Genomic DNA, 12,230 nt, shown 5'->3' with positions numbered 1-12,230 from the left:
CTTAAGATGGTTAACTTCCACAGGGAAACTTTGGCTCTGTGCCAGGCAGAGGAGAGCTAGTTCGGCTTCTTGATATTCATCTGCAGTCAGAACATCATTATCCGAGGCCGCCCCATGCAATACCTGGGCAGTAGCTTTGAGCAATTCGTCATAGGACTGGAATTGACCACTATCAGGCAACGCTGGATGTTTGTCTGGAACAGTAAACCCACAAAAAGTAGCTTGTTTCACCTCCTCGTCCTCACTCTGCAGGTGGAGAAGTGGACTCTTAGGCCACTGATCTGTGTGCAGAAGGAGAAATGGTGGACCCTGATTCCACCGGCTTGGATTGGACAACTCAGCCAGAGTTTTGCCACGTGTGATGTCGTCGGCTGGATTCGTTTTAGTATCTACATAATGCCAAGCCCCTGGGTCGGTCAATTCCTGTATCTCCGCTACTCTTGTTCCAACAAAAACCTTAAATCTACATGAGTCAGCTTGGATCCAGGTTAGCACAGTAGTTGAATCAGACCAGAGCGTGACATTCTGAATTGGAATGCTAAGCTCTGATATTAGAAGCTTAGCCAGCTGAGCTCCAGTTAAGGCAGCACACAGCTCCAAACGAGGGATTGACTGACGCTTTTTGGGGGAAACTCTTGAACGGGCAGTCAGGAAAGCTACTTCTATGTCTCCTTGGGGACTCTGTGTCCGTAGATAGGCTACAGAGCCGTAGGCTTGCTCCGAGGCATCGCAAAAGATATGGATCTCTCTCAGACATTGGGTCTTGTCTAACTCTGCAGTGACATAACACCTGGGGAGTGAGATGAGTTGGAGGTCTGGTAACTCCAATTCCCATGCCTGCCAGGCGTGGAGTAACTCACTTGGTAGTTGGGGATCATCCCATTCCCTCTTCTTGTCCCACAGGCGCTGAACTAATATTTTAGCTCGTGTAGTGTAAGGGACAATGTAACCCAATGGGTCATATTGGCTGGCCAAGACCTTGTAAATGTTGCGCATTGTGGGTACTGAGTAGTCAATGGGACGGTACTTGTATGACAGTGTGTCCGATATACAGTGCCAGTGTAGACCAAGCGTGGATTCTTGAGCATCTGGTTGACCTTGTGTCAGCCACAATGCAATGCTGGTGGACCTAGCATGAGATGGGACATGGCTCAGGACATTAGGGAAGTTACTAGCCCACTGTCTTAAATCAAACCCACCTGTTGCTAAGAGGTTTCGCAACTTTGTCACCATTGACTCTGCTTCTTCCTCGGAACTGAAACTTTGGAGGAAGTTGTCCACATAGAAGGATTTCTCAATGCTTTCACGGACATCTTCTCCTGGTTGACTATGATCCATGATGTGTTTCTGTAATGCAAATGTTGCACAACATGGACTGCATGTCGTCCCAAAGGGAAGGACTTGCCACTCATAGACTTGGGGAAGCTCTTCTCTCTTAAGATCTCTCCACAGGAAGCGTACCAGAGGGCGATCCTCTGGCAATAGACGCACCTGATGAAACATACCCCTGATGTCACTGCTCAAAGCCACGGTGTGCTCACGGAACCTTAGCAGAACGGACATCAGGGTAGGGCCTAATGTAGGACCTGGAAGTAGCAGTTGGTTCAGGTTCTTCCCTCTGTGCTGAAAGGAACAGTTGAAAACGACTCTGTTCTTTCCATTGTGCTGAGTCATATGGTGGGGGATATACCATGATTCAGTTGTCTGTTCCACCTGTTCTGGAGATATCACTGAAGCATATCCTTCCTCCTCCAACCTTTTCATCTCGGCCCTGTAAGATGCTGCTTGAGTTGGATCTTTAGCTAACCTTCTTTCTATTCCTCTGAGACAAGGCAGGGTACTCTCCTTCGGGGCTTGCAGTATGGGCATGTTCTTCACTCGAAGCAATGGAGTGGCGTATCGAGCAACTCCATCTACCATAACTCTAGTCGTCTTTGACTCGAGTAAAGCAATGGCCTCTTGATCTTGCTTGGATCGAGTAATGAGTTTCTCGCTGCGATACGGGAGCACATCTAATTGCCATAATCTCTCCACTTGATTATACAGGTCGGTAGGGCAAAAGGAAGTAGAAGTGAAGAGACACTGTTGTTCTGAGAGGCAGTTCTTAATTTCTTGAGTGGGACCCTGCAGTGTCCAACCCAGACGGGTCCTGATGGCAGCAGGTCCGTTTGGAGGGCCTAGACGAACTGGTTCAACTGGTGTAATGAGGTGTGGATAGTCAGAACCTATGAGGAGGAGTGGCTGTACGTGGTCAATCTGTTGCAGCGGTAATCCCTGTAGATGCCGATACTTGCTCTGTAACTCACTGACTGGATGTGTATGTTCAGCTAGTCCGAGTGGTTCAGCGGTAAAAGCCTTGTGTATCTTGAAGGAAATCTCAGGTTGGAAGGCAGGTGATACTGTAAAAGCCACAGCAGCCCCTTGTAGATTGTGGCGGTCTTGACGTACAGTACGTAACACCAGTTCTTCAGGCTGACCTGTCAACTTAAGTTGTTGAACGGCAGAGTGAAGGAGTATTGTACGTTCGGACCCATCATCTAGTATGGCGTAAGTTTCCAAGCAATGATTGCCATTCCTTAAGAGCACCTTACAAAGCTTTAACAAAACTTGACGACTGCCAGCGGGTCGATCTAAGTACAAGGTCTCTGTGGTGGTGTTCACTAGGCAGCTCTCAGAGGATCCAGGATCAGGAGAGTCCTTGGTCTTTGTGGTGGGCCGATTATTAACCTCATGGAGGACAAACAAGTGTCTGCCATTACAGATCTTGCAAAGAGTTCTGAGATTACATTTTGCCGCTTGGTGCCCTCTCCCACAACGCCAACATCGATTGTTTGTTTGAATCCATTTCACTTTCTTATCTCTGCTCAACTGACTGAAACTAGAACAGCCGTTCAAGTAGTGATCATGTCCATCACAATATGGACAGAAGATGTTTCTCTCCCTGGACTTAGACTCCGTATCCTTCACTGGCATGGCTCTTGAGACAGTGCATTTCTCTGTACCAAGGAATATACTTGTTGGGTTTGTTTGACGTTTCAAATCCTTACTTTGTCCCTTTCTGCTCATGGCTACTGGCTTATTCGTGGAAAAAGAGAACCTGGAATTATCTTCTTGGACCTGCAGCTCGAACTCTAGCCAGGCTGAGAAATCCAGTAATGTAGGGATAGATACTCTGTGGGGATAGATAAACCTTCTGAAGCTTGTCTGCAGATCATGTGGAAGTTTACACAATAACCTTGTTACGTGGGATCCGCACTCCAATTCAACATAACCCTTCTTGCCCAGCTGTTGAAGCATACTGACTAATGAGCGAACTCTTAATGCAAACATCCTGAAAGCTTTCACATCTCCACTGATGATGTTCGGTGCATCCATAAGTTCTGCTATTCTCTGAAGGGCCAGCTGGTGGGGTTGTCCATACTGCTGATTAAGTGCTTCCATAGTATCTGAGAAGGGATACAATGAATTGCTGTAGGAATCTGCTATAAGCAGAGCTTCTTCCAATTTTAAGTGGTCGACAAGTATCTGAAACTTGAATCTCTCAGTGGCATCAGCTGGTAGAATATTCTCCAACGCGATTCGTAACCGAGAAAACTCTCTTGGGTCTGGCTTTACAAAGTTTGGGATGGTGGGAGCTGGTCCACGGTAAGTGCTCTCTTGGCTGGGAGGGATACGTTGCACTGTGTGACGATTGACACCTGTAATGTCATCTGTTCTGCTGTAGTGTGAGGGTCTCTGGGGGGAAGACTGTCGAGGTGAGATAGGACTGGAATAGGTCTGCTGTGAAGTCATCTCAAGCCTTTTAAGCCTCTGATCTAAGTCGGAAATGAAGTCATGTCTGACCTGATCATCTGCACCGTCACTCACTTTGTTAGGCAGCTTTGATCGAGGTAGAGGTACAGGCCTAGCTTCTTTGGCTCTTTGTGGGGGATGAAGACGAGGCTGTGGTATTGGTGAGGACATACCTGTTAAATGATGACTGGGCTGGTTACTTGCTACTAGCTGTTTCATCTGTGCTTCAAGAGCCTCATTCCTTTTTTCCAACAGTCTCATCTGTTCATTTGTAAAATGCCGCAGTTCATCATTCTCTTTTTTAAGCTGCTGAAACTCTGCTAAGACCACCGATGACAACTCAGAATGTGGAGAGGAGATTTTATGCCGCGGTTCATCTTCCCTGATAGAGCTCCATTCTAGTAGCTGCCCATGCTGAGGACTTGGTCTGTGTTCATGGTAGGTAGCAGCTATGTTGAGTGAAGCTGCTCCTGGTGGATCAGAATCTTCACTCAGTTCAGGAGAAGAAGTGTCTGCTCTGTCCTGTGACTGTAAACTTGGGTGGTATCTGGTGACCTCAAAGTCAGATAGATAACTAGGTAGACGCACTGATCGCCTGGGTCTGACAATGGGCTCAGGAGATTCAGGTCTGGTGTCAGGATCACGCTGATACATCTTACTTGTGACAGCTCCTCACTCCGGCTCGAAGGACCACTTGTAATGAAGACTATATTATGTTCTGGTGGAGAATGAGCAGTCACAAGACGTCCGGTCAGAGACGTATCTCTTTAATGGTAATTTGCAGCCACATTCAAACAGTAGTGGTTCTAAAGGAAATAGAAATAACAATATTTAAATTATAACATATTCAAGATAACATATTTCAGATATGGTTATATGCACAGAAGAACATAAACATTGTAATACTATGTTATCCAATCATTGTAACATCTAGAGTCATCAATTCCGGTTGATAGTACTCATAAACTACTTCTATTATGGATATTATGCATGCAATGACTCAATATTTCCCAAATATACAAAATATAATCAAGTAACATAAGGACCGAGTCAAATAACACAGATTAAATGGCGTTACGTTCCCGGACACGTGATCTCAATCAGAGCGATCGTTCAGAGATGATATAATCATCATATATACTTATTCTATCATAAATAATCCTATATACATACTCCACGATACTTATAAATTGAGATTAAATTATCACAGATAGATATTGAACTCTCTTTCACAAGTATTTACCTCAGATAATATACACGATGCTATAAACAAATGCGTGCGTCGTAACATCAAAATATATCAAATTACAGATTTAACATCAACATAATAATACTTGAAATACAACTCGTAAGAGGTTATCAATAACTGAACAAAGATTACTCACTGGTATATGAACGCACTCTGTAGAATCGATCTAACAAGCAGCATAACTCCATCAAACTTCTTCTGTGTATGTGCAATAGACCACGCCCCGATAGCTAGACTGTTCCGTTAATGCACGTCTTCTATATCTTAACTTAATATGTATTTAGCCACAAGGGGGCATTAGTGTCTCTTTTATAACTATAATACAGATTGGAGAGCCTTTTTAACAATGCCACATGACATTTCATTAGCTTGTAGACTAAGATATTATCAATCAATAATACCCACAAGTAGTTTATTTTTTCCACAATTAGCTCATAAAAATAAGGTGCTTTTTGTCTCAACCTTGTCTCAACTGTACCCATATGTGGTACAGTTGAGACAGTGCATGGTATAATTGAGACACCCGTTTCTAATGATGTACAGGTAACTAACCATTCATTGTAAATATAAAAAATAAAGACAAATAAAGAAAATAACAATTGGGCAACATTTTTGTTTATTCAACCATTTATATTCATTCATTTTATTTAAATTAGCACTGGTTAAAATTTATAAAGCAGGAACAAGATTTGAAACAATATTTATTAATAATACACAGTTTAAATATCACAAATATCAAATTTTATTTTCATTTGCGTCCTATGCTGGCTAATTACGGCGTTTAACCTGTTATCATAACACTGAACAACTACACAGTGTGTTTCCTAATAGAACTCTATCGGGGGTACAGTTGGTACACGTGTGTCTCAACTATACCCCGCTGGCCACCTCGCACATTTCTCTAGATTTTGCAGTTACCTTGCATGACACAATACCATGACATATGCCAGTTTTTAGGGCACAGAATAACGTTTGTGGTGATACCAGTTACGTTTAACAGTCATATAAGGATAATAAGCTATTCACTGTGGAGAGTGCATGGTGAAGTGAACGTCCTACTTTAGAAAAAAAACTTTTCCCGATTTCTTCGGATCGGAGACGCGTCCATTGTTAAAATTTCCCACGATCAAAGAGGATACTAATACGCATGTGCACAGCAAAAATCACAACTTGTGCTTGCTGTGAACGCAAGTTATTTAAGGTGTCTCAACTGTACCTATGTCTCAACTGTACACAGTCTACCCTACAAAAAACCCATTGCGGTACTTGTACTTTTTGTATTTGTAGTTTTTTGTAATTGTACTTTTTCGTTCATTCATTATTCTATTTCGGAATGAAAGATGAAATTTAAAAAAGGGTGCAGCTTGGTTTTTTGTTTAAAAGAAAAAAAGCAGAAATGGCTGTATTTTGTTTTCCAAATGTATTGTTGTCATCAAATAATAGTATAAGAAAATTGGACGACATTTCCGATCGTTTTTTAATTTGTAGTATTTATTTGTACATAATGGCGACATCTAGTTTTGAATCAGGGTATCTTCCGTCCATTTCATTTCCTATTTGAAATGAAATAAGCAGAAACGAGAAACGGCGCCTTTATTCGTTTTTTCCAAAAAACGAAAAAAACGAGATTTCGGCTTGATTTTTCGTTTTTTAGTTCACGGGCAAAAAACGAATAAATGACTTCAAAATTCGTTTTGCACATGTGGACGGTAATGAGGCGCCCCTGTCAGCCGATTGGTCAAGAAAATCTGAGCATGTGACGTCATCGGTAGTTCCCCAGGTTTATTCAACAAAATAATAGTCCTATGGCTCTGCGTACCGCATATTAAACTGTTCAGGGCAGGTCCTGGGCTTACTTATGTGCAACTTCCCAGCTAACACAGTTACGTTGTGAAGACGTAACCGGACCGGACCATATTCGTCGTAGCGACGTGCCACATAACGTTCCAGTGACGTAACTTTGTGATTCCCATAATCGTCGTGGCGACGTTATAGTGGTACGTCGCAAGAACGTGATGAGTACGTCTTAATAACCAAACTGGCACGTTGCGAGGATGTAACATCAAAGGACCATATTAGTCATTGCGACGTTCCACATAACGTTCCAGCGACGTAACTTTGTGATTCCTGTATTCGTCGTGGCGACGTTATAGTGGTACGTCGCTGGAACGTGGCAGGTACTTCCTAACGACCAAAATACCACGTCCGCATTTATTTTTAATATACTTCTCACCTTTAGTCCTGGGAATTAAGATGTGCTTGATCCATAACATTGAAATCCACATAGAACTGATAAACTCAAACATTTCATTCTCTGCTGTAAAACCTTATACATTCTAATAGGGAATTGTGTATTGTTTTCTGTTAATACGTTTAGGGATCAATACAGATATGTAATGGAAACCAATACAAACTTGTATTAAATTCTAAATAGAAAATGGCCCAAAACCACACTGCATTAATTTATTAATCAGCATTTATTCAGTGTTTCTTTGTACAAACTAAACCAATACATTTTTAACATTAACGATTTTTTAACCATGTTAACAAGTAATGAGTACAGAAATGTAACATCAATTAATTAATAAAAAAACACAATCAATGAATAATGTAACCAACTATTAAAATGTTTTATTCTTTTTACTGAAAAAAAAAAAGTGTTTGATATTCTTATTGATATACTCTCTATAATTTGGCGGATAAACAATAAAGACCTTAAAAAAAAGAAATGAAAAGATTCAGCATTTTCTTTATTATTAATTTTATTTGCAGAAATAGGTTCAGTTGTTTCCTGTAGTGTCCTATGAGGCTCCTGCTACAAATGTCTGGTGGTGATGTGCTTCATTGCTTAACTACCAGTAGCTAAACCTGAACAATGCAACAATTACCAAAGATCTATAGCCTAGTCCTTGAGCTTCTCTGAAGCTAACAAATAAAATACAAATATTGCTCATAAAGAGTAAAGATATGTAAAAGGAACAATATAGATTTCTAGCATTTCTCCTGTATTATTTCGCCCACCAAAATATACATAAAGAGTTTTTTGTTCAAGAAAATGAGCATGATGACTGCATCCCAGCTGTGGAAACCACTCTTTCAGACAGTGTTGAGGAGGCAGAAGGAGATGATGGAGAGCTGTGGGAGAAGAGGATGAGTTTCTTTCTTACCCCACCAGTGGAGGGCAGGGTCTTCTGAGGCAAGGAGAGGAGGATGGTCTCTCTCTATATATTGCTGGAAAATAAAAATAAAATGTACCATACTATTGTAGTCAGGTTTATAGTTTTTTGTTATAAAGGAATAAGAAAAATACTTACGTATTCCTCCTCCTCCTCCTCTTCCTTATCCCGAGCTGCACTGTCACCTCATCATAGTAATGATGTAATAATGATGCTGAAAATTCAGCTTTGATCACAGGAATAAATTGCATTTTACAATATATTCACATATGTTATTTTAAATGTTAATATTATTTCACAATATAATTGTTTTACTGTATTTTTAATCAAATAAATGAGTCAGTAATATAGGTAAAAAAATGGTGGGGGGAAATGGATAAGCTTCCTCAGTTCTCCCTGAATTTCCCACTTCTCTGTCAGCAACTTCCTTAAGAAATGTTGAAATCGTAGAGCTTCCCCTCTGTTGTAGAGGGGTTATTTTGTCGCTGCTAAAATAACATAACATGTATCAATATTTCTTTACCGTGAAAGATCAAAACGCATCTAAACTAGTTTCAGACAATTTTAGCTCAGTGTAAGTGACGTCATCGATTAACAGCACACAGCTGCTACATTTATGTTATATCAGTTTGTTAAATAAATTAGTCAACTTCCAATCACACATTCAACTGCACATCATAACCTCTTATCTACACAAAGATGTGATTATAAGGCCAAACTTTTGTAAATAAGAGCTTTAGGTTAGCAAAACGGTTGAGATGCTAACGGACTTTTTCGAAGACACTAAACCATTTCTACAAAGTAGCCTAAATATTCAACAGATGTAATAACACGTAAGAAAAGTGTCAGGAACAGTTGTGTATATTATGTGTGTGATTTTAGAGACTAAACTCACCTGAAAGCAGTGAAAACAACAGCAAGAGAGGGAGCTTTGCTGATATCCGTTTTGTTGCGGCGCCGTTTCCATGGCAACTCTGCGCCGCTCCAGGGTTTGAAAGCTACTCAAATGTTCAGCCCGCACGCTCATAAAACACGTCAGTGACAGTCACGCATTATTTACATAAATAAACATGTAGAATTAACACATTACATAAATACAAATCTCATGAATTTAAAACTCATTTTTAAGTTCTTCAAGTTTGAAGTTCAGTTTGAAGATTTTTTTAATTGTTGCTTTTACGAACACCCAACCTCCTTAATAATAATACAAATAATAATAATAATAATAATAATAATTATATACAAACGTTTATATTTATGACAAGGTTGTGAGGACGTCGTGGTAAAGTTCCATTTTTTTAGAATCTTGGCTAACGTTCCAGAAACGTTGTGGGCACGTCCTCAAAAGACGTCGCTAGTTTATCCCATGGAGAACGTTGTAAAGACGTGGTCCACTGGTCACCATATAACTTTCCAGATCATTTCAATTATATAAATAAATGCATTACAAATATTATCCTAGTGATAATATGCCATTTGGATATTATATGGAACATTTACTTAATTCATCAAAGATTTTATTAAGTTATCTGGTGACCAGTGGACCACGTGTCTACAACGTTCTCCGTGGGATAAACTAGCGACGTCTTTTGAGGACGTGCCCACAACGTTTCTGGAACGTTAGCCAAGATTCTAAAAAAATGGAACTTTACCACGACGTCCTCACAACGTTGTCATAAAGTAATGTCACGCTGACCAAATGACGACTAACTGACAACGTCGTCACAACGTACTGTGTTAGCTGGGACACTGGGTAGTGATTGGTGCTGAACATTCAAACGACACCTTAAGCATGTCATCCTTGACTGCATCCCAGGCATGAAGCTCTCTCTTCTTTGCCTTACTGTATGCACTCTCAGAACAGCTTGGTGTCGTATCATCAAGTTCAGCCTGTTGAGATGTAATAGGGTGGGTGTGTTTGTAGTTGGGCTGGGGAAGACCTTGACTAAGGTAAGAAACCTTTGCAGGGCCAGCGATAGTCCTCCTCACCACCTTAATTTTAACGTTCCTGAAACGTGTGGTCTTAAGTGCTTTTCCCATATCTGAAATCAAAATATTTGCCAATTATTACATAAAGCAAAGTGCAACCCGTACTTCTTATCACAGCCTAAAAGACAGAAACACATCAGTGAACATGGGATGCAGTCAGATGAGGGATATTTGGTGTTATATATATATATATATTAATTGCAAGATAGATAAATAAATAAATACACAACTAGCTAGCTACCTAGATTAGATAAATACATACATACACAGCTAGCTACACACGATAGTCAATATTCCAAGGTTTCCAAACAGCCATAAAATACGTCTTGGGTTTGAATATTTTACTCAAGTCAGTATGGGTAACGTTGGGCCTATGATATGGCTTCAGTGAAGCGTTATCGAGCATACACAATATATGGAATAAGCCTTACTGTCAGTGTGTAAAAAGCAATTTTTACAGTTTAACTTTGCGTTTAACTATAAACTAAATTCCCCCATTAGCTTCAGAAATAAAAATATGCTTATTAGCAAATTTAATGCTCACATAAAGCATGTAAAGTAGAGACGGGCTAATAACGTAATATGGCCTCTACGTTTGCAGACACATATCGCAATGCGCGTATTTCATGTAAATGTAGTACTCAGAAATATGGAAAGATTATAAAAATTATTAATAAAAACGAGTGCTGCAAAATGATGGCTTCATTGTCGTTTTCTTTACTCAAAACCAATATAATAAAAGGCAAAGCAAATGCTAAGTACATTACATTATGCATTTCTCATCACACATGTGGCATTTACAAACGCATCTGGGATATTAATCACATCTTCATTATGTAACATCGTATCTGATGTACAGTACTGATTAAGACGAATGCAATGCATAATTTATTTAACAGACATGAAGGGTTTAAATTACCCAAATGCACACATATCAGATAGGCCTATACTAAACTCTGAGACAACATTAGTAAACACTCACTCAAATAATACTAACATACGACGATTTATAATGCTACCATTATTTCGTAGTATAATAATGGATAGGAATATTATAATACGATATAATATTATTATAATATATAATAATGTATATTATTATCAGCTTTTATAATGCTACCATTTAACGTTACCCATGCTAACCATGTGCGCTCAGGCAGACTACGTTAAGTTTAAATTTATGATATTCATATAGTAAAACAGACAGTATTGCATCAAACATAGTTTATACTAAAACGTAAGTTTGTTGTGTGCACTATGTGTTGCATTTACCTGGAAAGAAGTAACTTTTGAAATAGATTATTTAAAGATTAATAAAAACGAGGGCCGCAAAATGATGTCTTCCTCTTCTTTACTCAGAATGAAGCGCATGACGTCGGATGACGACATGACGCAAGTTTTCCCCAACTAATTCACTATATGCATATAACGTTCTTTTTTTAACATAAAGCACAAATAAGAAATTAAACAGTATTTGAAAGTATTAGACAATTAACATTTTACTATATTATAAAGAAATGCACAAACATACATGGCTATGCCTAGGCTACTCATATTACATCAACAATCACGTCACGCTCACGCAATACGATTTGTATGTATTGTTTTTCTTATTGGCTAATTAATTACAGTTTAAAGGCTTAGTTTAATCATTTTAATGGTCTTACCTGAAGATATCAAGCTGGAAATGTCGCAACGTCAACGCGTCGTCCAGTAGATTATTTGTGAGTGATCAACCATGTGGATGGATAATAACAGCCTTCTGAGCCTTCTAGTAGTCCTGCTCTTGTATATTTGTGGGTGATTAACCATGTGGATGGGTGATAACAGCCTTCTGAGCCTTCTAGTAGTCCTGCTCTTGTACATTTGTGGGTGATTAACCATGTGGATGGGTGATAACAGCCTTCTGTGCCTACTAGTAGGCGGAGGAGGCCCCTTCTGGCCCATATATATCAGCTGATAACGCTCTCGGTTACTAACGTAACCTTGGTTCTCTCTAGATGAGGGAACGAGTGTTGCGTAAG

At 39.7% G+C, this 12,230-nt stretch overlaps 1 long non-coding RNA gene across 1 annotated transcript; it reads right to left on the bottom strand.

The window, feature by feature from the left end:
* Positions 1 to 7,263: 7,263 nt before the first annotated feature.
* Positions 7,264 to 8,482, bottom strand: LOC309481990. Its single transcript, XR_014200165.1, has 2 exons — positions 8,356 to 8,482; positions 7,264 to 8,272 (listed from the first exon to the last, which is right to left on the bottom strand). It is a non-coding gene; the product is annotated as an uncharacterized lncRNA (long non-coding RNA).
* Between the last annotated feature and the right edge of the window lie 3,748 nt (positions 8,483 to 12,230).

This window comes from Leuciscus leuciscus, assembly GCF_965113295.1.
Source record: "Leuciscus leuciscus genome assembly, chromosome: 1".
NCBI lineage: Eukaryota > Metazoa > Chordata > Actinopteri > Cypriniformes > Leuciscidae > Leuciscus > Leuciscus leuciscus.
The sequence above is the reverse complement of the archived record's forward strand: the minus strand, read 5'-3'. Positions and strand labels throughout refer to the sequence as shown.